The sequence below is a fragment of the Neofelis nebulosa genome, chromosome 10 (assembly GCF_028018385.1).
Source record: "Neofelis nebulosa isolate mNeoNeb1 chromosome 10, mNeoNeb1.pri, whole genome shotgun sequence".
Taxonomy (NCBI): domain Eukaryota; kingdom Metazoa; phylum Chordata; class Mammalia; order Carnivora; family Felidae; genus Neofelis; species Neofelis nebulosa.
Genome location: NC_080791.1, coordinates 2,569,447 through 2,593,331, shown reverse-complemented (window position 1 = coordinate 2,593,331; position 23,885 = coordinate 2,569,447). Strand labels below are relative to the sequence as shown.

The following is a 23,885-nucleotide window of genomic DNA, read 5'->3' as shown; positions in this document are numbered from 1 at the left end:
TAGGTATGTCTCCTAAGGCAAGGGAAACAAAAGCAATAATAAACTATTGGGACTACATCAAAATAAAAAGCTTCTGCACAGCAAAAGAAACAATCAACAAAACTAAAAGGCAACGTACGGGAGAAGATATTTGTAAATAATATATCTGATAAAGGGTTAGTATCTAAAATAAAGAACTTATACAACTCAACACACAAAACCCAAATAATCCAGATATCCAGAAGACACATGAAAAGATGTTCAACATCACTCATCATCAAGAAAAGGCAAATCAAAAGTACAATAATATATCACCACATACCTGTTGGAATGGCTAAAATCAACAACGTAATCAGTAACAAGTGTTGGTAAAGATGTTGACAAAAAAAGAATCCTCATGCACTGTGGGTGTGAATGCAAACTGGTCCAGACACTGTGGAAAACAGTATGAACATTCCTCAAAAAGTTAAAAATGGAACTAACCCTATGATCCAGTATTGCCACTATTGGGTATTTAGCCAAAGAATACAAAAACACTAACTCAAAGGGATACATGCACCCTTATGTTAATAGTAGCATTATTTACAATAGCCAGATATGGAAACAGCCCAAGTGTCCACTGACTGATGAATGGATAAAGAAGATGTGATTTATACACACACACACAAGATATATACATACAGACACACACACACACACACACACACACACACACACACACACACAAACATATATATTACTCAGCCATAAAAAAAGAATGAAATCTTGCCATTTGCAATGACATGGATGGAGCTAGAGAGTATTCTGCTAAGCGAAATTAGTCACAGCAAGACACATACACGATTTCACTCATATGTGGAATTTAACAAACAAAACAAATGAGCAGAGTGGATAAAAGAGGGAGCATGAGGCAAACCAACAAACAGACTCTTAACCATGGAGACCACAGTGATGGTCACTGAAGGGGAAGTGGGTGGGAAACGGGTGAAATTTGTTGTGATGAGCACCGGGTGATGTAATGAAGTGTAGAATCACTATGTTGTACACCTGAAACAAATATTACACTCTATGTTAACTGGAATTTAAATAAACACTTAAACAAACAAAAAAGAATTCTACAGATATACCTTCCAGGGGCACCTGGGTGACTCAGTCAGTTAAGCATCTGACTTCGGCTCAGGTCACGATCTCACAGTTCATGGGTTTGAGCCCCATGTCAGGCTCTGTGCTGACAGCCCAGAACCTAGAGCCTGCTTAAGATTCTGTGTCTCCCTCTCTCTCTGCTCCTCCCCCACCCTCACTCTGTCTCTCTCTGTCTCTCAAAACTAAATAATAAAAAAAAATTTTTTTTAAGATATACCATCCAGAAATATGAATACAACTATCAGAAAAAATAGATGGAAGAATCAAAAGTGACTGTCATTAGAGAGAGGAATTTGGAAGACAAGTGAGGGTGGCTGTGGAAAATCTGGTTTTGAGTATGAGGTTTATAGAGCTATTTACTATTTCTATCTAAACAATATGGCTTTATTACTTAGGACATAGTAACTATAAAATATAAATGAAACAATAGGCTTGGGGTGCTGGGTGGCTCAGTAGATTAAGCATCCAACTCTTGATCTCGATTTAGGTCATGATCTCAGGGTCGTGAGATTGAGCCCCACATTCAGCTCTGTGCTGACAGCATGGAGTCAGCTTGGGATTCTGTATCTTTCGCCCCCTCTTCTGTCAAAATAAATAAACAAGAGAGAGAGAGAGAGAGAGAGAGAGAGAGAGAGAGAGAGAGAGAGAGAGAGAGAAAGGAAAGAAAGAAAGAAAGAAACAAACAAACAAACAAACAACAGGCTCCAGAAAGGCCAAAAAGAAATGCAATAAAATAAGAAAAGTCAAGACGCAATATTGGACATGAAGAGACAAAATTTATGCTTATAAATATGTATAATAATTTATATTTATAATACAAAGATGTATCTAGAAAATCTCTATGCCAGTCAAGTGAACAATTCTTTCACTTAATAAAAGCGTTCAGTAAGCAAATACAGGATAAGCATATAACACTGAGCAGTTTCCCTACAGACCCCCAGAGGGTATCGTGGTACGTGGGCTGCCTCTGCCACCCAACCCCCCCCACTGCCTACAGACACCCCCAGTTCCACGGAGGGAAGCACTTCACCAGGAAATACAGTGTTTGTGGGAAATAATCCCAGGAGTCCAACTCCGTCTGTGGAAGTCGGAAGGACGTCAATCTTTCCCTCCCAACTCCTTGGAGTACAGAGGACACATATCCTGCCTCAGCTCCACCCCCTGGCCTCTCCAGGATCTTTCACGTCCAGCTCACGACTCAAGTTCACACAGAATGACTGGACCGGATCTACTGCAGCGGCAGAGATCCTGGCTTGTGCTTGGCTGGTTCAGTGTCACCGTATTTCCTTTTTCTCAGCACTCTGGAAGTGCTTCACTATCCCCTACTGAAAAGCTTCCTGGTGCCTACTTGTGAGACTCCCAATATCTTTGGAAAAAGTCTTTATTGCCTATTTTTGTCCAGAGAATGTTGTTGCTTGCAGCTAGAATCCTAACTGATACGAGCACCTGGGGATAAACACAACGAGAAATTGTTACGAGGTATGTAGTAAAATGCCAAAGCCTTACCGAAGAAGATAAAGAAGGCTCAATAATAATAATAAATTACCAGAGAAGTCGAATGTCCAAGTATCTGTCTAAATTCAGTACAATTTCTGAATTCAGAAAATTTCTCAAAAAAATTCAGAAAATTTCTCAAAGACAGTTTACAGAACGTGACGTGATTCTCAAATTCATCGGGAAATAAAATGCTCAAGAATGCACAGGATAACTTTCAAAAGGAAGGACGATGATAAAGCTATGGTATTGTTACAGGGAAACACAAGTCCATGGAAGTAAGTAAGGAGTCTATAATCATAACCTTATTAACGAAGGTGGGAGAATTCCAAATTGCTGGAAGAAACAGACAGCAATATTTAGGAACTTCTATTACTTATTCATACCAGAAAGGAAAGCAATTCTTAGAGATCTACAGAGCCAATGTAGGAAAATATTCTTCCACATGAAATGAAAAAGGACACAGTAAGTTAGATATAAAAATCAAAAGCCATAAGGAAGAAAGACTGGCATTAACTTCTGGAGGAGGAAAAGCACCAGTGTCAAAATTAAAGGATAAATGATAATTTGAAAATATTTAATATTCGATCAAAATTAACACCTGGAATATATATTAACCTTCTATATATTAAGAAAATAACATATACCCAGAAATTAGATTATATGAACAAGATTTCCAAGAATAAATACAAAACACATGGAAGGAAGTATAAATATAATCAATATTGATAGAAGTGAGAAAATGCAAGTTACAATGGCTCAAAATACTTTTTTGTGTCCTCTACTTTGGAAACAATTCAAAACTTCAGACAAACAATACTGGAAACATTGAAGAGAAACAAGTACACAAAAGAATTGGAGGGAAAGTGCAACTGTCATATCCAGGAGGATATGCTGCCATGTTTTATGGAAAGTTTAAGTTATTTAATCAAGTAATTCAAATTCAAGTTTTCTATCATTCAGAAATTATCTTATATTTGCATATATAATAGCATTTATGAAACAATATTTTAAAAACTGAAAACCTGGAGGGTCACCTGGGGGCTCAGTTAGTTCACTGTCCAACTTCAGCTCAGGTCATGATCTCAAAGAGCCTGAAGCCTGCTTCAGATTCTATGTCTCCCTCTCTCTCTCTGCCTTTCAAAAAAAAAAAAAATTTAAAAAAAACAGTTAAAAAACTGAAAACGTGGAAATAATTTAATATTCATTGATAGAGCACTGGTTTAAAAGATTGGTCCCACACTGGAACAGAACTGATTGGGAGAAAATGCATCCAGAATTTGGTGACCGGTTCAAGGCCAGAGGTCAGATTCCTGGAGAGACAGATGCAGGCCCCTGGTACTCAGGTTACAACCTGGATGAATAGAAGTATCTGCTTCTCCTTGGCCGAATCAAGGGCTCTAGCCAGAGAGGATGGCAGAAACTCCATTTCCAGCACTGTGCCACCGTTTCTGCACCCCAACGGACGGGAGGAGTGTGCGTTGTTCATGGCCATGACTTCCCTGAAGCACCGGGCTGCAGAGCACTTCTCCCGCAAGCAGTCGGCTCTGCCGGGAAGCTGGCCTGCAAAGGATCAGCTTTGTGCAAGGGGCAAAAAGCCAAGAGTTATTTTCACAATTCTGTGATCTGGCAGTGAAACTACTGGCAGCCTGAAACCACCAAGAGTGAGATGATTTCCACCTTGCAAGTCCGTAAAGGTAGAGATCAGGGCTTTAGTGTTCTTTCCCCAATGAGGCGGTGGTTACACATTTCCCAGCACAACACTGCTTTTATTTCTAGCTTCTCATTGTGAAACATTATATAAACATTTACAAGAATGAAGCAGAGCTATCTGTACCAAAAAGAAATAAATTTATGACAAGAAGTCATTTCGAGGACATAACAATTCCATGAAGAACCATGTTTATAGAATAGGATCTTTGTGGAAAAGAAAAGCTTCTATGAATGTGCACATATGTAAATATATAGAATAAAAGCTGCAGGAATTCACATAAAATAGCCAAGCAAGGTTGGCTGTGTGGATCACGGTGGGGTTGGGGTTTGCTTCTCTAAACATCTTTCTACACAGAATATATAACCTAAGATAGAGACTACTTTCAAAATCTGTAATAAGATAATGTCAATATGCTTGTATAACATATTTAAATACTAAAGCTAAATAATAAAGAATAAGGAAATATTTGCCAAACATCCAATGTATTAATAGTTTCAATATACAAAACTTTCTGATAAAGAATAAAATTAAGAAAGACAGCAATGAATAAATTATACTAATACAGAGGAAGGGCACACAAAATAGTAATTTACCTTCGTGGCAAATGATCATAAACAGAAAAAGAAGAAAATAAAAATAAAGTGTTCAAGCATTCAAAAAATTTCAAATTTAAATATTATTGTTGGACATAAAAACATATATTACAGGTACAGTTACATAGAAACTTGCCCATAGTGCCATTACAATAACTAATTGTGGGGCACATGGGTGACTCAGTCAGTTGAGCGTCGACTTTGGCTCAGGTCATAATCTTACAGTTCATGAGTTCAAGCCCCACATCAGGCTCTGTGCTGACAGCTCAGAGCCTGGAGCCTGCTTCACATTCTGTGTCTCCTTCTCTCTCTGCCCCTCCCCCACTCATGCTCTTTCTCTCTCTCAAAAATAAAACAAAAACATTAAAAAAAAATTTTAGAATATGGGGCGCCTGGATGGCTCAGTCAGTTGAGGGGCTGACTTCAGCTCAGGTCATGATCTCATGGTTCGTGGGTTCGAGCCCCGTGTCGGGCTCTGTGCTCGTTGGGTTCAGCTTTGAGCCTGGAGCCTGTTTCAGATTCTATGTCTCCCTCTCTCTCTGCCCCTAACCCACTCGCATTCTGTCTCTGTCTCTCTCAAAAATAAATAAACATTAAAAAAAATTATTTTCAATTTTAGAATAATTGATATATTTCCTAAAATAATGTTTTCAGTATGTATTGAGAGTCATTAATATCATTACAATTTTTAGCCAAGGTTTTACAGATTTCTGAATATACATTAAGGAAATAGTCACAGATTCAAAAAGCATTTTTGATTAAATATTGTCATTATAGTTTAGACAACTGAAATAATGGATATTCAAAATATACAATAAAGGGCACTAAAAGCATCCTGTAAATCCCTCACTTATTAAGTTATACTTAGGGGTGCCTGGGTGGCTCAGTCAGTTGAGCGTCTGACTCTTGCTTTCAGTTCAGGTCATGATCATGACCTCATACTTGTGAGATTCAGCTCTGCATCAGGCTCTGTGCTGACAGTGTGGAGCCTTCTTGGGATTGTCTCCCTCTCTTTCTCTCCCTCTCCCTCTCTCTATCTCTCCCACCCTCACTCCCTTTTTCCGCCCCTCACCCCCCCCATACACACACTCTCTCGCTCTCTGTCAAACAAAAAAACGAAGTTATATTTACATTCATTTTATTTTTAAAAAGTTGAGACGAAGGGCTACCTGGCTGGCTCAGTTGGTAGCACGTGCAATATTTGATCTTGGGACTGTGAGTTTGAGCCCCACGTTGGGTGTAGAGATTACTTTGAAAACATGTGAAGATTAGACTGGGCAATTTTTATTTGGCAGGGCACAATAAATGACAGCTACTGCTAGTTTTTTTAATGTCCAAAATAAAAAATAAAATTAAAAAGCGAGGTGTATAACGTGATATACTTGCCTTAGCCCCCTCCCCTACTTTTTCCTTACCTAGCTTTCACTTATCATTCAGGATCAACCTGAATGTCACCTTCCTAGAGGAGCTTTGTCTGGCCTCTCTCCAGCCAAATTCCCTCTGTTATATATTCACAGGACACACTGTTCTTCTTCCTTGCAATTATAGTTATCATTAATTATTTTCAAGTTATTTAATTGTAACTTTCACAAGAAACACAAAATATAAATACAAAAGGGGCTATTTGTCTTACATTTAATGTATGTCCAGCATCTAAAACTTGTGAATACTCCAGAATAGGTTGAGAAAATGAATACAAATGATTGATAGATTTAATGGTTGCTTGATTGATATTAAAAATAAAAAACAGGGGCACCTGGGTGGCTCAGTTGGTTGAGCGTCCAACTTCGGCTCAGGTCATGACTCGTGGTCTTCTGAGTTTGAGCCCCTGGTCGGGCTCTGTGCTGACATCTCAGAGCCTGGAGCCTGCTTCACATTCTGTGTCTCCCTCTCTCTCTGCCCCTCCCCCACTCATGCTCTGTCTCTCTCTGTCTCAGAAATCAACATTAAAAAAAAATTTAAAAATAAAAAACAAAAGAACATTTTCCAAAACGGTACTAGTGGGTTATTTAAACATTGAGATCATATACATTTTTGTAGTCACATCCAAGTCTTTATGTACTTATTTTACTAGTTTTATAAAGTGATTTTTTTATCAACTATATAATCAGAAAATCAATTATTATTTTGAAAATTGTGGCAATAGGAGTTAATAATTTAACAGAAAAATAAATAATGGAAAACATAATTTAGTGGAATTTTCCAAATCATTACTAGCTAAAGTAGAAACTGAATCGAAAACTGAAGGAATTTATCCAAAATAATCTGAATGCACATAAATCTAAACATAATCCTTCCATTTCAGTACATATTGTTAAAAGTAAAAATTTTATCTATAATGTAGCTTTTAAGTGAAAATACAAGTTATATTTTTGACACAGGAATCAATAATCTAGTTTCCATTCCTGGTTTTGCCACTAATTTTTGGTCAACAGTAAATTTACCTCTCAGAGCCCAAGTATTTGTAATCTGTGAGAATACTGGATTATAGTTTTCTATCTTTAGCATTTTAGCTTTTCCCAACTTTCCAGATTCACAGAAGGGATTGCCTGAGTTCAGGAACAGACTTTGGACGATCCCCTTTATGGATTCTCCAATCGTCCACATGCATGTTTGTAATGGCGGCAGGTGGGGGGAGAGTAAAGATGAAGTTCATGTGACTCATCGGGGCTCATTAAAGGACTAAACATGACAGGACCTGACATTCCCAGGTTCCCACCAAGTAGACAGGCTGACAAATCAGACAACTTATGATTATAGTCTCCGTAAGTGAGTAGGTACAGCTTTCAACTTGAGATACAACAGACAGCAGCGGCTTTGTGACTTCACGGACTTAAATTACTTTCAGGGAGGCTGGCAATCCAAAAGAAAGACAAATCCTGACTTAAACAGATACAATGTCTCCATGTTGTTTCTCTGTTGTTTCTCTGTTGACTGCTAGAGCAGTCTAGCTTCGTCATAAGGCAGATGGAATTATGTGCGGTATGATGTTCTAAAGCAGCAATACTAAAAACGGCCTTAAATTTCCCAGATGAGCACACAGGTAATTTCTTAAAAGAAATCTACTTTCGCACACTACACAGTTGACTCCATTCACATATTGGTTCATATTTATTTTTCTCAAAAGGAAACCTCTACAGCTTACCAAAGATAATCACAACCCAACTCAAGTAAAACCTTAGCTTATCGACTGACCTGAAGGATCACCCACAGATCCTCACTGTCTGGCAAACACATCCCTGTTTTCTATTCTTGAAGATAACTTTAGCTAATTTGCAGCTTCTCCTGCAACTCTGCTAATACAATCAGGATAATCTTCTATCATCAGATTTCTAAAATAACTCTTAAAATGGTTTTAAAAATATTACACTCAGCAGTCAGTTACAGTAGGAAGATCACTGGTATTGAAACATTAATGGATCTCGAGTTTTTAATTTCCAAAATAAACCTATTTTGGGGGGAAAAATGACTAGCACAAGAAAGCCTAAATACCTACTAACGAAAAGAATCCATTTTAAAGCTAGTTTAGAAAAGACCACATGTGACTGATGAAGTACAGAAGGATCCCTGGAGAACTCGTGAAGATCTGTGAAATGGAATACCAGGTAAATGTTTTTAATGAAATTTGGTTATAATGAAAAACATCGTTTTTGTTTGTTTGTTTGTTTTTAAGTTAAGGCGCCATCATATCCCCAGTGTATTCTGAAGTCAAGAACTTAACAAGAAGGATGACCAGGTTGCAGATTTTTCCACCAGCTTACCATACAGCTAAAGGGACAAGAATAATCGTCAGTGTGATATTGTTCAGTAACATCATTCCTTTTACAGAGAGGAAGGCATATCTCCAGGCCTTCGGGTAGAAATCCTTCGTCTTCTTCCTCAGGTAGGAAAAGATAGGGTCCTGGTTTTTATTTGTTATTTCTTTTACTACTTTTTCCCTGTGACTATCTAATGTTTTAGAAGATATGTATATTTACTGGTCACTGTTGATGGATTAGAAATATCAATTAAATTGAAATACTCTACATATTCATTAAAAATTAATGTCCACAGTAAAATATAGTGTTCTTAATTTCATATTTATAAAAATATGAGTAATCAACTTATTTTTAAATAAAGCAGTGGCCACTTTGAAAATCTCTTCTAAGTAAGTAATTCTACTCACCTGGTGACATATTCTTACTGACGAGAGTGCATGTGATTAAAAGCGTAGATATAAATACCGGTAAGACTGTCTTCCATTCAGTCCTATTTTCTCCCCTTCAGGCCAGTTCTCAGTGTCTGTCAGCTTCTGCGTAGCCATTCATTTCCATTAAACCCCTGGCCTCCCATTGAATAAATGTGTTTATATAGATGTTATTCCAGAGTCTCTTGGAACATAATTTGTTCCCTAAGAGTAATGGGTATTATGATTTGAATGTCTGTGCCCTCCCCCAATCCGTATGTTGGAAGTTCAACCCCCCAGTGTGGCAGTATTACAAAGTGAGGCCATTGAGAGACACATAGCTGGCGCTCTTTCTGACCTGAGTATACACGGAGAATGCAGCCATTTGCAACTTGGAAGATGGTCTTAACTAGTACCTGACCCGGCTGGCCGGCATCAAGACTTCAGATTTCCAAACCCCAGGATTCTGAAAACTAAATGCCTGCTGTGGATAAACTACCCAGTTTATGGTATTTGGGGACAGCAGACTGAGCTAAGACAGTAATAAGCCTTCCAAGTATTATTGCCCCTATTAATAGAGCTAACGTTTGTTGAACATTTGTTAAATATCAGGCTCTATGCTAAGTGCTTTATGTGCAATTACTCTTTTAATCTCCTTTACAACTCTACAAAATAGGATCTATTATTATCCCACATTACAGATAAGAAATGGATCTTAGGTCACACAGCGGCCAAGTCATCGCACAGAGACTCAAACTAATCCCGGAAGACTATGTGAAACCACCCCCAGGTACTGGGACTCTAACCACTGCTTTCTCCCTTTCCTGTTTCAGCAAAGGGATACGGGCTTCTGTTTGTTTGTTTTACCTGTATTTTTTAACTTCTGTTTCCTTCAGAAAGGGACCTCATTTTGCCTAAGGGAGGACCTGAATTACAAAAAGGTTAGCATCATATGAGAGACTGTAAGTCATTTCACTAAATGTGCATTCAGTCCACAGATCTTATGACTCATATATATCTGGACACAGAAGGACTGTGACACAACTGTGACATCTCTGTTTCCCTGGAAATAAACTGAAACCAGAAGGCATGGAGAAGAGCATTATGTCTTGGTTTTGTTAGCTCCTCCCAGAAATACTCTGAATGAAAAAGAATTCTCTGCCATAGGGAGAATAGCAGAACAGTAGCAGAAAATATTTATGATCTATTTTCTTTTTCCAATTTCACCCAAAAAATCAACCTGTGCAACACACATACCCTGGTGTTGGTCCATTTGTACCAACTTGTACTGGTCTGTGAGGCAAATGCAGCAGATTCACACAAACTTACAGACACAGAACGAACTGCAGGAAGAAAAGGAAGCTGACAGAGGAAACAGATTTTTTTTTTAAAGAGTATTTCACCGCCCTATTCTTGTATGCTTTTTTTTAAAAAATTTTTTTAACGTTTATTTATTTTTGAGGCAGAGAGAGACAGAGCATGAACGGGGGAGGGTCAGACAGAGAGGGAGACACAGAATCTGAAGCAGGCTCTAGGCTCCGAGCTGTCAGCACAGAGCCCAACGCGGGGCTCGAACTCACGGAACGCGAGATCATGACCTGAGCTGAAGTCGGAAGCTCAACCGACTGAGCCACCCAGGCGCCCCTATATGCTTTTAATAAGAATGTTAGCTGTAATTAGGATCTTCCCTTATCAAGAAATCATAGTTTACAACAGAGGCTGGCACAACTCTTCCTTAAAAAGAGACAGAATACACATTTTAGGCTTTGAAGGCTAACTGGTTTCTATCACAAATGTTCCATTCTGCCATTTTATCACAACAGTAGTCACAGACTTAAACAAATGGGAATGACGGTATTCCGAAAAAACCACATTAAAACAAAACAAAACAAAACAAAAACTAGCAACCAGGCTGTTGGCCATAGTTTGAAATCCCTGGTCTAGAAGACAGAGATTCAGAAATACAAATACTTCTTATAAAATGACCTGAAACTGTTATATAATGGAATCTTAAAAGATCACACTAGAAAGCTTGTCAAAATGATTTGAGGAAGTATGTGCTAATATTCTTCCTGTTATTTATGGGTAAAAACACCATAAAACAAACAATGCACTTGATAGCTTGAGACAGTAAGATCCAATCAAGAACGAGATGTTTTTATCCATGTCAAGACGATACAGTCGGTGAGCCTGAGCTCTGTGGCAGCATAAGCAAAATTCCATGAAAAACCATATCCACATAGAAAGATATTAAGTGAATTTGAGACCATTTCAGAATCTTGAATGTGTGATAATCATGGAGAATCTCCAAGCTCTTCACTGAGATCCTTGCAGACACATGTCCCATATCCACTCTAGCTATTCCTTGTTCCAACTTTTAAGGAAGTTTGTTTGTTTTCACAGGATGAGAAAGAATGGGAAAGGGGCAGAGAGAGAGGGAGGGAGGGAGGGAAAGAAGGAGAGAGGGAGGGAGGGAGGGAGGGAGGGAGAGAGAGAGAGAGGGAGGGAGAGAGAGAGAGAGGGAGGGAGAGAGAGAGAGAGAGAGAAAATCTCAAGCATGCTTCACACCCAGTGTGGACCCCAACGTGGGGCTCCATCTCACAACCGTGACATCATGACTGGAACCGAAATCAAGAGTTAGATGCTCAACCAAATAAGCCACCCAGGCTCCCCTTACAGAAGATTTGAAAAGTAGTGTGCAGTTCAGGTGCAATGCATACACAGCTATACATACACATAAGACATAAGAAAGCTCACAGTCACTGCCCGGTAACCCAGAGATAAAAACTGGGCAGGACTTACAATGACTTTATAAAGAAGATGATTGGAAAATCTGCTTTTCCTTGTGTTTCCTGTACATTGTGAATTACACCATCACTTACGCAATCACATTAGCTAGAAATATCTTATCTTCTCCCACTCTCCACCTCCAAGCCTGGACAATCCTATAGATTCTATCTTGATACCAATTCTAAAGCATGACCCTACTCTGTACCCCCACTTCTACTACACACACACACACACACACACACACACACACACACGGAAGTAACTACATGAAGTGATGGATGTGTTAACTAACCTTGTTTAGATAATCACTCCACAATGTATACGCGTGCTAAATCATCATGCTGTATACCTTAGACTTAACGTGATGTTATAGGTCAATTATATACTAATAAAGCTGGAAAAAATTATGCCTCAATCAACCTGGGGGGGGGGGAGGGAATCCATTTCATCCTTTACATCATTACCAGAATTATTTTTTGACCTCAAAACTTACGTGTTCCCTGCTTTAAGTCCTGCAATGGATAAGCTCTGCATATAGGATAAACTGTGAATTTTTAGGCAAGGCATACAAGCTCCCCATGATCTATCCCTGGTCTGAAAAGCAATAAATGCACCATTTCCACTTCTTCCGGCAATCCAGCCTTCCTCCCCGACTGCAGCTGTGGGCACATGACCCAACCTGGGCTGTCACAAAACTTGCGACCATCCACGTGGATTGGCAAAGAAGATGGCATATGACCCAAAGTGGTTCATCAGATTTATCTCCTAAATATTTCTACCCCAGCCAGGAAAGTAGCAGAGAAAGAAGAAACTGTACAGAGGAGAGTAGAAACGAGAAGTGGAGGGCATCCCGATGTTCAGATCCCTGACTACAGTCGTCCCTGAAGCCACCCTCCACCCACACTCCCTCTTCTGTTCTTCCATCTAGTGATGGGAGCGGTGAACTTCCTGTTTTTGCTTAAGCTGCCATACTAGAGAACTGTCACTTGTGAATAGACAATTGTGACTACTGCAACTGCCACTTCTCACCCTCACGCTGGCTTCAGTCCTCTGTCACCTTTTCGAGGACCTGCTTCATGTCCGTAAATGCAATATGACCCCTGGACTCCTCTTTAAACCACCTGAGGCCAGAGGCAACCGCCTAGCATCCTCTTTTTCCTTCAAGAATTTCATCCTTATCCTGTTTGCCTTCCTGAATCCCACCAGGTGGCCTGTCAAGAGCTTGAGGACTTGACGGTGGGAGCCCTGACAGTTGCAGACAGCACCAGACAGATAAAACTTGTTGGACAAAGCAGCTCCTGGCGGGACGGCCGCTTCTAAAACCAGTAAAAGGTGGTCCAACGAGAGTCTACTGGAAAGGAAAAAAGGTTTACATTTATGAAAACTGACTCGTAAAAGCCCCAAAGCACGTGCAGTAAATACTCATTAGCACTTGTTGATACTGACGAAATACTCCAGTCAGAAGGCCTGAATGTTTGTTCAACCGAGTCCTTGGGCAAATCAACGAGCCTTGCTGAGTTTCAGCTTTCCTTTTCTGTTACTGGGTATTAACACCTCATCTGGCTAATGGGTGTGTGAAGATGAAACACTTAATGAACAGGTAAAAGCTGAAGATTAGATACAATTTTATCAATACGAGAATCCCGTGAACATAATACCTTAAACCAAAGGAGTGAGTCCCAGATAATAGACCGCCAGACACTGACACAGGCTAGTGGGACCAAGAACTCTTCTCCCCGTGTCTTCTCTGTTCACACTAAACAGGGGCAACATTGTCTGTTCACCTACCTATCCACACGACCCCAAGTTAAAATAGTATGACCTTCCAAATAATTTAACTTTTCGAAGACAACAGGAAAAAATATCATTCTTGGTTTTCAAGGTCTGGATTCAGTAAGTAATATAAATACACCACTTGGTGAAAACATGGCAATGTCACTCATACTGCTAGGAATTTAAGTAAGCGGGGGAAAAAGTCTATTTGGGACACTTTTTAATTTTTTTTTTTTCTGATACTGCAGGATTCAAGATAATTAGCTTTATAAAACAACATAGCAAGAGCTCCCAATTTCAGCATTGTGACAGGCCCATTGATAAGAGGTGCTCAGGCAGAAACCAAATTGGGGAGAATGACAGTTTATTATTCTAGTTCTCCTGAAGTGAAGGAAATATCCTTAGAAAGTTGAATCCATCCATCCTCTTTTAAGCAGAGGTCATTAGTCTTTTTCCTTTATTAAAATGAGCATAAAGCGAACATTCATAAATTGATTCTCTCTATTCGGCTGTGGTCTGCAACTCAGCTTCCATACATTTTAGCAGACATTTTCTGAGTCAGAATCTCCTGGCAACACTTTCAGAATGTAGCTCTGACCTTATGATTGTAAAATAAATTAATTAATTAATTAATTAATTAAATAAAAACAGCTTCAACCTGGTAAAAAATGGAAAATGTAGTTACTGTCTGCATATGAATGTAAGAAAATGGCAATGGCCCTTTTTTGCCACTGATTTCTAAGATTTGCAGATTTCATGGAAGAGTTAAGTAGCCATTCAGTGCAAAGGTAAGGCCACATAATCAATAGTCTCATTTCTTGCTACTTCCGTGCATTCCTGTGGTAGTGAGCACCTGTAGTCCACAAGGCACTGAGGTGGAAATGGACAGAAGACACCACAGCACTACATTCAAAGACCCATCACACTCACGAAGGGAAAAGGCGCCACACTTCCTTGTCCTGAGCCTGACTTCTCATTAGGTGTCTGACCTTGGGTAAGACGCTTTTCTTAGGTCATCTGTTCATCTAGCACTTGCTTTACTGTAGGCTGCCCATTGGCCAGAAACAAGACAGACTGGGGAAGGGTTGAGCCTTCATGGAGCTGATGTCAGGGTGGGTCAGACCTACAGTGAAGAACTGAACCCAGAGATAAATACATATACAGACCATGCAGAGTGTAAGAAGATAATGGGAGAGAATATTTAAGACTCTGGAACCCAGCTGAGGTTGCAAGGCCTCAAAGGCTTCCCTGAGGAAGTGCAAGCTAATCTGGCAGCCCAACGAAGACAGAGCCAAACGGAGAATGAAGCGGGTTTGAGGAGCACGAGGTTGATGTGGCTGTAGCACAAGGACCCGCAGGAAAAAGGGTAAGGGTGGGAACTGAAGAGCTGCCTGCAGCCCACAGCCCAGAAAACCGCATGGACGTGTCAAGATTGTGGTATTTATCCTAAATGACATGAAACATCGCTGAAGGATGCTAAGCGACTGAATGACACGATCAAATGTGTGTTTTTAAAGGTCACTTGGGCTGAGGTGGAGTGAGTGGGCTGGCAGAAAACGAGGCAGCAGTTACAAGCCACAGTCGAGACGTCCACACGGAGAGGCAGGCAGGACTCCCACAACCGCGGCACTGAACGACAGAAAAAGGCATGACGTGCCCTGCAGCCCAACACCACTTACATACCGGTGGCCTGACTGGCACACACATGAATCAACGGCTATAGATTAACCCCCTTCCAAGGGTTGCTCTTGAAAGGCTGCGCAGGAACAGGATCAACGGGTGGGTTGCAAGGGCCTATGTAGCTGGGTGAAACAGAAGGAGGGCCTCATACGGACCAGGGTGACAGCGGGCTGGGACCCGCTGAGTGTGAGCAGTCCTGGATCCGAGTTCCAGTCCGGGCATGCTCTTAGGGAGTAGCATTTGAGATGAATCTTAGTGGAGTAAGTAGGGTTTAAACAGAAAGAATGAAAGTGTTATTTCAGACACAAAGCAAATATTTGCCAACTACAGAGAATGTTTGAGCAGAGGGGCTCAGTTTAGTTTGGCTGGAATATAATTATAAAACAAAGCAAGGGGAGGAGAAAGACTGTAAAAATAGGTCCGGTCTAGATACTGTTAACTTTGCGTGCCCTAAGGAGGTGAACTTCTCTTTAGTAAAAAATTTTGCAAGACTGATTTTAAGCAGGAAAGAGATGGGAAATAGAAGCATCTGGTAGATTTAAAAACCATGTAGAACAGATGGAGTGGGGCGAAGACAGCAGAGGAACCTGAAGCAGAGAGAGCAGGGTACACAGGGCACACACAGTGATACAGACTTAAGCAGACAGAAATCTACCCAGAAGTCCAGGATAAAAGACCGTGAGGACTCTACTATGCACTTCCGAGAAGAAAGGTCAGAGTCAGAAGCGAGAGTGTGGGCTGAGGTCAAGGGCCTCACCGGGAAGAGCATGGGAAGTGCAGCAAGGAAGAGGATGATGCGGACGAACTCCGGAAGTTACAGACAATCCAGTAAACCGAGGTCTGTTTATCAGAAAAGAAATTTAAAACAAGTAGCTAGAAATTCTATTTTATTATTTATTTAATGTTTTGTTTTTTTTTTTTTTTTGAGAAAGAGAGAGAGAGAGACACAGCACAAGCAGGGGAGGGGCAGAGAGAGAGAGGGAGACGCAGAATCAGAAGCAGGCTCCAGGCTCTGAGCTGTCAGCACAGAGCCCTACGCGGGGCTCAAACCCATGAACCGCGAGATCATGACCTGAGCCGAAGTCAGATGCTTAATCTAGTGAGCCACCCAGGCGTGCTACAATTTCAATTTTAAACCCCTTCACTCTAGAGCACTAGCCGAGTGTGCAGGCAGATGTATTAAGAAGGAAATGGGGATACAAGATCAGAGTCACTGACCCGGAGATGGACCAGACAGATGTGGGAGGGACCAAGCGGCCAGACCTTCGGAAAAACAACCCAGTTGGGCAGGAACCAGAGCTGATATAATGCGCTGCATAATTCTCATCAGTGTATCCATGTAATAGGTATTATTTTAGTGCCTGGTAAGTACAGGACGATACCAGGAGCTGGGGATACAGCCGTGGAGAACAGAACACAGTCCCTATTCTTGTCAGTCTTTCAGTGGGAGGTTTTCACATTCAGTATTAACAGAGCAATCACTAAGTGCAGATGACTGGGGATGGGCTGATGAGAAAGACGCACCCCTTGCTGTGTGGTGGGTCCAAGGAGAGGGTCAGAGACACCCAGAACAAGGAGATTCCACAGGGGCTACTGGACCTGGCTCTTGAGGAACGACTAGGAGTCCACCAGAGTGCGTCCATACGAACTATCAGCCCCTTGACTTCTGATCTCCAGTGTGGACGGCCAAGTCAACAACACACAGAAAAGGGGTGCTTCTCTGGGGATAGTCTGAACTACTCGGCAAGATGGGAAAAGTCCAGCTTGGTCATCCCGTCCATCTGTGTGCTCCTCGCCCCAACTTCAGGGCTTCGTTTGAAATGTGTCCTTTTATTTCCCTCTAGACAGAAGAACCCAAGTATTCCTTGGGCATATTGGTCCTCTGGGCTGTGGAGTGGTGTGTGCGCCAAACAAAATGCACAGTATCTAACACGTTATGACTAATTCAGGCAAACGTATTCTCTAAAGAGAAGTCTTCACGTCACTGTGTCTACAAGGTGGATTTGGTAAACAGGTTAAAACAGAGATTCTCTGTCCATGAGATTTTTCAACAATATTAGAAAGGGGACTCTCTTTGGCAAAAGGGCTTTCACTTTCACCAGCACCAGTGAATATAAATAATAAGCAAAATATTTTCATTTAGATTCCCAGTGTTCAATATTAATATACTCAAAGGGATTTAAAATTTAGCTGAGAGTAAAACCAACACCCAACATGTTGAAAGTTCATTATTATTCCCCAAATTAAGTGCTTTGGTTTTCAGAGCATGCACTGTGCCTAAGAAAACAGGCATTTTATTTTCTGTTTAATTGTCTGCTGTTTCCTGTCGATCAGTGTCAGTAGTTTATCAAAAAATAGTGAAGGATGCCCTGATTTGGTATCCATGCAAACAGAATTCAATTATCTCCAATGAGTTTGCAAAACTTGCATAAGTCATTCATTTAAAAAACACGAGAATTAACACAGGGGGATTTGGAGCTGATATGTCAAAGACATTTTAAAATTACTCCCATTTAAACTTTGATTATTAACACTGAGAAAATGCCTAGTACAGCCAATTTTTACTACTACAAACAATAACTTACATAATAAAAACACAACTGGCCAACTCCATTATCTTAGCTCTAGCGTAATCTCGTCTAAAAGTTAACAGTTCTTTAGGTTAAAATATGACTATTTTGGACAGCCAATATGACCCAAACTAACTCTGCCAGCAGAGTATACATCAATGATCTCACAAAGGGCTTAATTCCCTCATATTATGTATGTGAACACAGATAGAGGCTCCCTCTCCACATGCATGGGGAAATTTCTTCCAGCAACTGGTAAGTTTTAGTTGCACCTTACCCAGAACTCACAAAATGATTTAAGCTGTCGAATATTTTTTTAATTATTCATTTGATAGTGTCTAATTGATCATCCATTAAATGCAAGGTCCTATAAAAGGCAGAGAGTATTAAAACATGTCAGCAGTCCATGGACTGGATAAGCTCATAATGTAGTAAAATAAATTTTATTTTGATTGACAATAATACAATCACTGTAGCGAATAGATCATTTATGATAGGCGAGCCTCTGTGTGAAGTGCTTTATTTCTTTTATAGATGGGATAAATCATCACATTTACTGCACACCTTCTTTCCTCCCTTTTTCTCATTAACCCCCTTACATCAGGGTCCCTGCCCTACACTCCCCTAAAAACACTCCTGTCTGTATGAACAAGAACCTCCACTTTGCCAAATGCACTGGTCAACTGTCAAAACCTAGCGGCAGCGAATGACACAGCTGGGAACACCCTCTGTGGTGAAAATGCTTTCTTCACGATCCTCCTGACTTTTCTGCCATCCTCTGGCTGAGTCTCCTTGACCTCTCTGACTACTCGATTTTCAGATGATGCGGTTATCAGTTCGGAGACGCTCTCTTTGCTCTCTTCCTATATCCACTGTCTTAATTTTACTGATTCTTATAGCTTTACACACTATGCATACACACACACACGCATACGTGCTGATGACTTTCAAAGGCTTAACTCCACTCCCGAACGCCAGACTTGCACACCACCTTTGTATGTAACACACCCCCTTTCACGTCTAACAGAACCCTCAAACTGACGTCCGCACCAAGCGTCCCACCACCCCCCTCCAAGAAGCCCTCCCAAGGGTTTCTCCACTCTCAGCGAGGGACAACCTGACCCTTTTCTCTGCTCAGATGAATACCTTGGAAACACCCCTGGCCCCAGCACTTGTCTCAAACTTCACATCCAATCTGTGAGCACTATGGCCCTGTAACACCGCCTCTAACATCCGAACCACTGTTACCTCATCTGCTTCTACACACCTGCTCTGGAACAGCATCAAGTTCCCCCAGGATTCCCATGATCTCACTCCACTTCCGTGTCCATTCCCTACCTGCTACGTTCTGTCTCCACATCAGTCACAAAAGTTAACAGTTGTCCTTTTAAAATTCAGTCAAATGATGTCGCTCATCTACTTAAAAGCACCAAATGGCTCCAGAGTTTATTCCGTTAAAGTCGAAGAGCTAACAAGAGTTCGGCTTCTGCAGCTCACCAAGCTCGAGCCTTCTCCAACCTTCTCCGACCTGGTATCAGGTGCACCCGACCCACGCTTGCGGCCAGGCTCCCTCCACTCCTTCCCGCCTCCAGCCTTCTGCTCAATGTCGGGCTGGGCCAGGGTCAAAGATAAAGAAGGCCAGCACAACTTAAAGCAAAAGGGCACATTTCAATCAGTGGCGTCCTGTACTGTGGCCGTAGGAAAGGTGTCCCAAATGAGCTGACCTCAACTTGGACGTGCAGAGGTGGCTGGACGTTTGAAAAGGAGAATGAGGGGAAAGGCCTCAGCAGAAAAATTACAGGGAAGTGAAAAGTTACAAAAAGCAAGAAGGACAGGTTGGCCCACGTGAAAGCCATCTGGGTTTGCTAAGTGGCGCTTACTGAAGTTAGGCTCGAACGTCCCACGGAGACTGGGAGACGCGCCCAATCTTCAGGTGTTGACGGGAACAGCAGGCAACTGTTTTAGTAGCCTTGAGTTTTCCCAGGCAGGCACTTCATCCTTGAGGCTGTTAGAAACTATGCTCAGTGTTTCCCTCAAGCTTTTAGAGGTCAAGGTTGAGGCCTCGTCAAAAGGGGGCTCGGTGGAGCCTGGCTACCCTCACTTGAGTCAGGGCGAGAATCTGGCCGCCCGACGGGTCTTTTCCAGGGACGGCTGTTGGTCACTGCTGAGGCAGGACACTTACAGACACTCCGCCCCCCGCGCCCATACCTGGACCTCTCTCAAGGATGGGGAGATCCCCTCCTTGTCTTCCAGCCACTTGGAGGTCAAGGCCCTGCATTTTCAGGTGTGTACTGTGTGTTTGTGTTTGGTTGTTTCAGGAAGGAGGGTCGGTCCGGTTCCTACTAGCACCCCTTGTCTGCAAGTGGGAGTTCTGCTCCTTGTTCTGGAGTGTCTTCCACCTGACACACACACAGCCGCTCCCGCCGCCTTTCCGCTGGCCATGTGCCTGTGTGTTTGCATCCTCTGGTGCTTCACTTCTCTGTGTCTCCGTATTGAAAATCTGGGTTCTTGAGGCCCATGTGCAGCAGTCTCCTAGTTATCTCCTCCAATTTCACAATCCTTACTTCGTAACAAATGTTTTAAACCTCGTTGATATGTTTGAAAGTACACTCAACCATTTTTTCGAGCCACTTTCTGCTTCCTCTGGGCGCCCTCTGTGCTTTCACATTTTGGTTTCTCCCTAGTTTTGACTTGATTTTTACTTAATGGTTCCCTTTTATCTCCAATACTGGCTTAGTAGTTAGACCACAGCCTCATTTTTCTTTTTTAGTTGTCGTATTAGGGTTTACAGTAGACATCGTTGGTTTATCACTATTCAACTTTTTAAAGAAATTACTGCCTTATTCACAATATAGGCAACATTTCCTATTTCCATCTCCCACTGTTTTTCTTGTGTTGCCACATCATTTATTTTTATACGTTAAAATACCACATTATTTTGTTACTATTTACACTTTGAACAATAACATGTCGTTTAGAGTCATTAGAGATAGGGAAGATGTCTTTTATAAGCTTTTTAACCATCTTTGGAAGCTCCAAGTATCTGGTACCATATTCCTTCTGCCCGAAGACCTCCCTTTTAACAAGTCCAGTATGCAAGTTTGCTGACCATTCTATCATTTATTTTTTTGTCTCAGAAACTATTTCACCTCTATTCCTAAATAACTGATAGACTTGATTTTTAGAAGTTTTATATTTAAAGAAAAGTTGTAAAACTACTACAAGGAGTCCCTACATATCCTACAGTTTCTCCTAAGTAACATCGTGCATTGGGGTGGTGTATCTGCTTTAGCTAATGAACCAGCGCTGACGTGACATTATTAGACAAAGTCCACAGTTTGCTCCTATTTTCTTCATTTTTACCCAGAGCTCTTCTCCATTCCAGGATTCATTCCAAAACACCACACTGCATGTAGTTGTTTTGTTTCCTTAGGCTCCTCTTGGTTCTGATGGTTTTTCAGATTTTTGTTTTTGATGACCTTGAAAGTTTCTAGAAGTACTGGTCCTTTTTTTTCTATAGGAAATGAAAACAATTTTCTTTGACCATACACATACTACAAACACACAACTCACACACACACACATATACATGTTATGAAGAAATTAGTTCTGATATTTGAATATGAGAAGGAATGTTTTTATTCGATTGAAACAAGCAGAAAATTATTCATCGTATGGTTGGTAGAACACACATTAGAGTAAAAAAGATAATTTATGTTGGGGGATATAAATTTTCTTTAATAATGCAATCAGAGAAATTGAGAGTTATGCCTTTCAGTGTTCCTTACATAATCACTACTACTATATGCCAAGCTCTATATAAAGGATGCTAAACAATGTTTACCATTTAGTCATGGTATCTGCTCTCAAGTCATTTATATATAATCTACAAGGGGAGACATACATAAACAAGTAAGTGTAGCAGAGCATGGTGATTCCAAATTAGAAATTAAATAAAAATACAGTGACAACTCACTGAAGGAAGTAACCAACTTTATTTAAGATGGAACAATCAAAGAGATTAGTTATACTTAAGGTCTTGAATGATAAGTAGCAGGTCATTAGGCAAAAAGTAGATGAGAATTCAATGCAGAAGATGCACCTTGTACACAGCAAAGCACAATGTGTTTGGGGAATCCTGGGTGCTTGGCTGGAACCATATTAATAAGTTTTGATTTTAACCTGTAGGCATTAGGAGGTACTGGGGTATTGGTCTCAGGAGGGAATTGCATAATTGATCTGCTATTCAGGAAGTCCACTTACAAAAGAGGATTAGGAAGTGAAAGATACTAGAAAGGAGAGCTCTTGGGAGTCACATGCCCTATTCCAAGGAAAAGATGCAAAAAAGTCTCAACGAGAGCCCGTGAAGACAAGTGAATTGCACAAGTGAAGACACACATGAAAGTTCCCGAGAAGGTGGAAATGACAGGACTCAGCACTGTTTTCTGTGATGTTGGAAATCATCTAAGATAATGCTGCCTCAAGCAGAACGCTTGGAGGCTCTAGCGATTAACAAAAGGGGTGGAGAGGTAACAGGGGAGGGACAGATGCAAGAAAGATAATAATGAGTCTGCTTTTTGATACGTGAAACACTCAGCTCATGCGGGGCTGACTCCATAGAAATCGGAAGAGTAGGTGCAAAATCTCAATGAAACATGGCAAGTTGAACTTTCACATGAGAAACGTACTTTACTCCCTTCTTGGATGTGCTCACACTCTCTTCCTTAGCTCAGTTTACTGAGCATCAGCAGTGAGCAGCTGGTGCCTGGCTGCAGTCCGAATGCTGTTGGATGGTCAGAGGAGGAAGACACAACAGCACAGAGGGAAGTTATTTCTTTAATTTTTTTCAAGTGTTTATTTCTTTTTGAGAAACACAGACAGAGAGCAAGTTGGGGAGGGGCACGGACAGAGAGGGAGACAGAGAATCTGAAGCAGGCTCTAGGCTCTGAGGTGTCAGCACAGAGCCTGATGCGGGGCTTGAACTCACAAACCATAAGATCATGACCTGAGCCAAAGTCGGATGCTTAACCGACTGAGCCACCCGGGCGCCCCAGAGAAGACATTTTCACAGCACTGTTTTCCCTTCCAAGTTGGAGAAGGAAAATTACAGCTACCCTCTATTCATTCATTTCTCCTACTTTCATCCAGCAGTGACGCGGAAGCTGTAAGGAGCAGGGGGTCAGGACCCGGTGCCAGATGGATGTTCTAGATGAACGTTCAGCAGGTGCGCTACAGCCATGGAAGCTGGGGCTTCAGACCATCTGCTCCTCTCCCAGGCAGGAAGCGGGTACGCAACCTGCCGGCCTCGGTGGACAGGTCTCTCAACTGAAGCGTCCCTTTTCAATGTCAGTCTGTGGTGGTTGTGACCTCAACTTCCGGCCAGCATCCCCCTGCCACAAATCTGAGATTCCTGACCCCTGCTCTGTCCCAGTCTTTCCATTCCTGTAAATTCCCAATGTTCTGCTTTCTGCTTTCTCTGTGTGCCGTCCTTCCTTGATTCGGCCCCAAGGTTTGTGCATGCTCACCCACGCCCCTGACCCTGACCTGTCCTTCAATGCCCAGGGACTGTCGGAAGGGACAGGTGCCCTCGGAACCAGCTCCTCACTCAGCCCCACCCCTCATGCCCACCTCGGTGCCTGCCGTTACAGAGGCCAACATCAAGGGGCAGGAAAGAGGAGGGATGTGGACGCAACAGTGTTGCCGGCTGGAGCCACAGTTCCCTCTGGAAGACTTTCCAATGTTACTTCTCACGTCCCCCGTGGAAGTACTCAGGCCCACTTCTCTAACATGAAATTGTGGAGAAGACGCAATCTGATGCTGCCTCTAAAAGGAATTGTCTGCAGAGGTCAGGGCACGAGTTGAGAGAAACTGGACTGCCCCCCTCCCCAGCAATACCAGGGGGATACTTTCTGAGTTACACTGATAAAACTGGAGACAAAACGCACAAAGTCATGAAACCCACAGGTCTGATTCGGTACAGGAAC

The 23,885-nt window shown here is 41.6% G+C and overlaps 2 long non-coding RNA genes across 8 annotated transcripts in view; one reads left to right on the top strand and one right to left on the bottom strand.

Annotated features, from left to right (window-relative positions):
- Positions 1 to 10,072, bottom strand: part of LOC131486728 (uncharacterized) — a 502,029-nt gene extending 491,957 nt beyond the window's left edge. For 2 of the 5 annotated variants that reach the window (XR_009249405.1, XR_009249404.1), the window contains exons 1-2: positions 9,956 to 10,071; positions 9,089 to 9,446 (exon numbers count right to left, since the gene is read on the bottom strand). This is a non-coding gene — a long non-coding RNA (uncharacterized LOC131486728). Of the gene's footprint in view, positions 1 to 8,715; positions 8,802 to 9,088; positions 9,447 to 9,955 lie in introns of those variants that run through there. The other 3 variants (XR_009249408.1, XR_009249403.1, XR_009249407.1) reach the window with 3 other exon arrangements.
- The window catches only part of LOC131486729 (uncharacterized), a 29,617-nt gene extending 6,246 nt beyond the window's left edge, over positions 1 to 23,371 (top strand). The window contains exons 3-5 of one of the 3 annotated variants that reach the window (XR_009249410.1): positions 8,597 to 8,806; positions 9,790 to 9,878; positions 23,050 to 23,371. This is a non-coding gene — a long non-coding RNA (uncharacterized LOC131486729). Of the gene's footprint in view, positions 1 to 8,596; positions 8,807 to 9,789; positions 9,879 to 9,984; positions 10,057 to 10,079; positions 10,441 to 23,049 lie in introns of those variants that run through there. The other 2 variants (XR_009249411.1, XR_009249409.1) reach the window with 2 other exon arrangements.
- Positions 23,372 to 23,885: the final 514 nt, after the last annotated feature.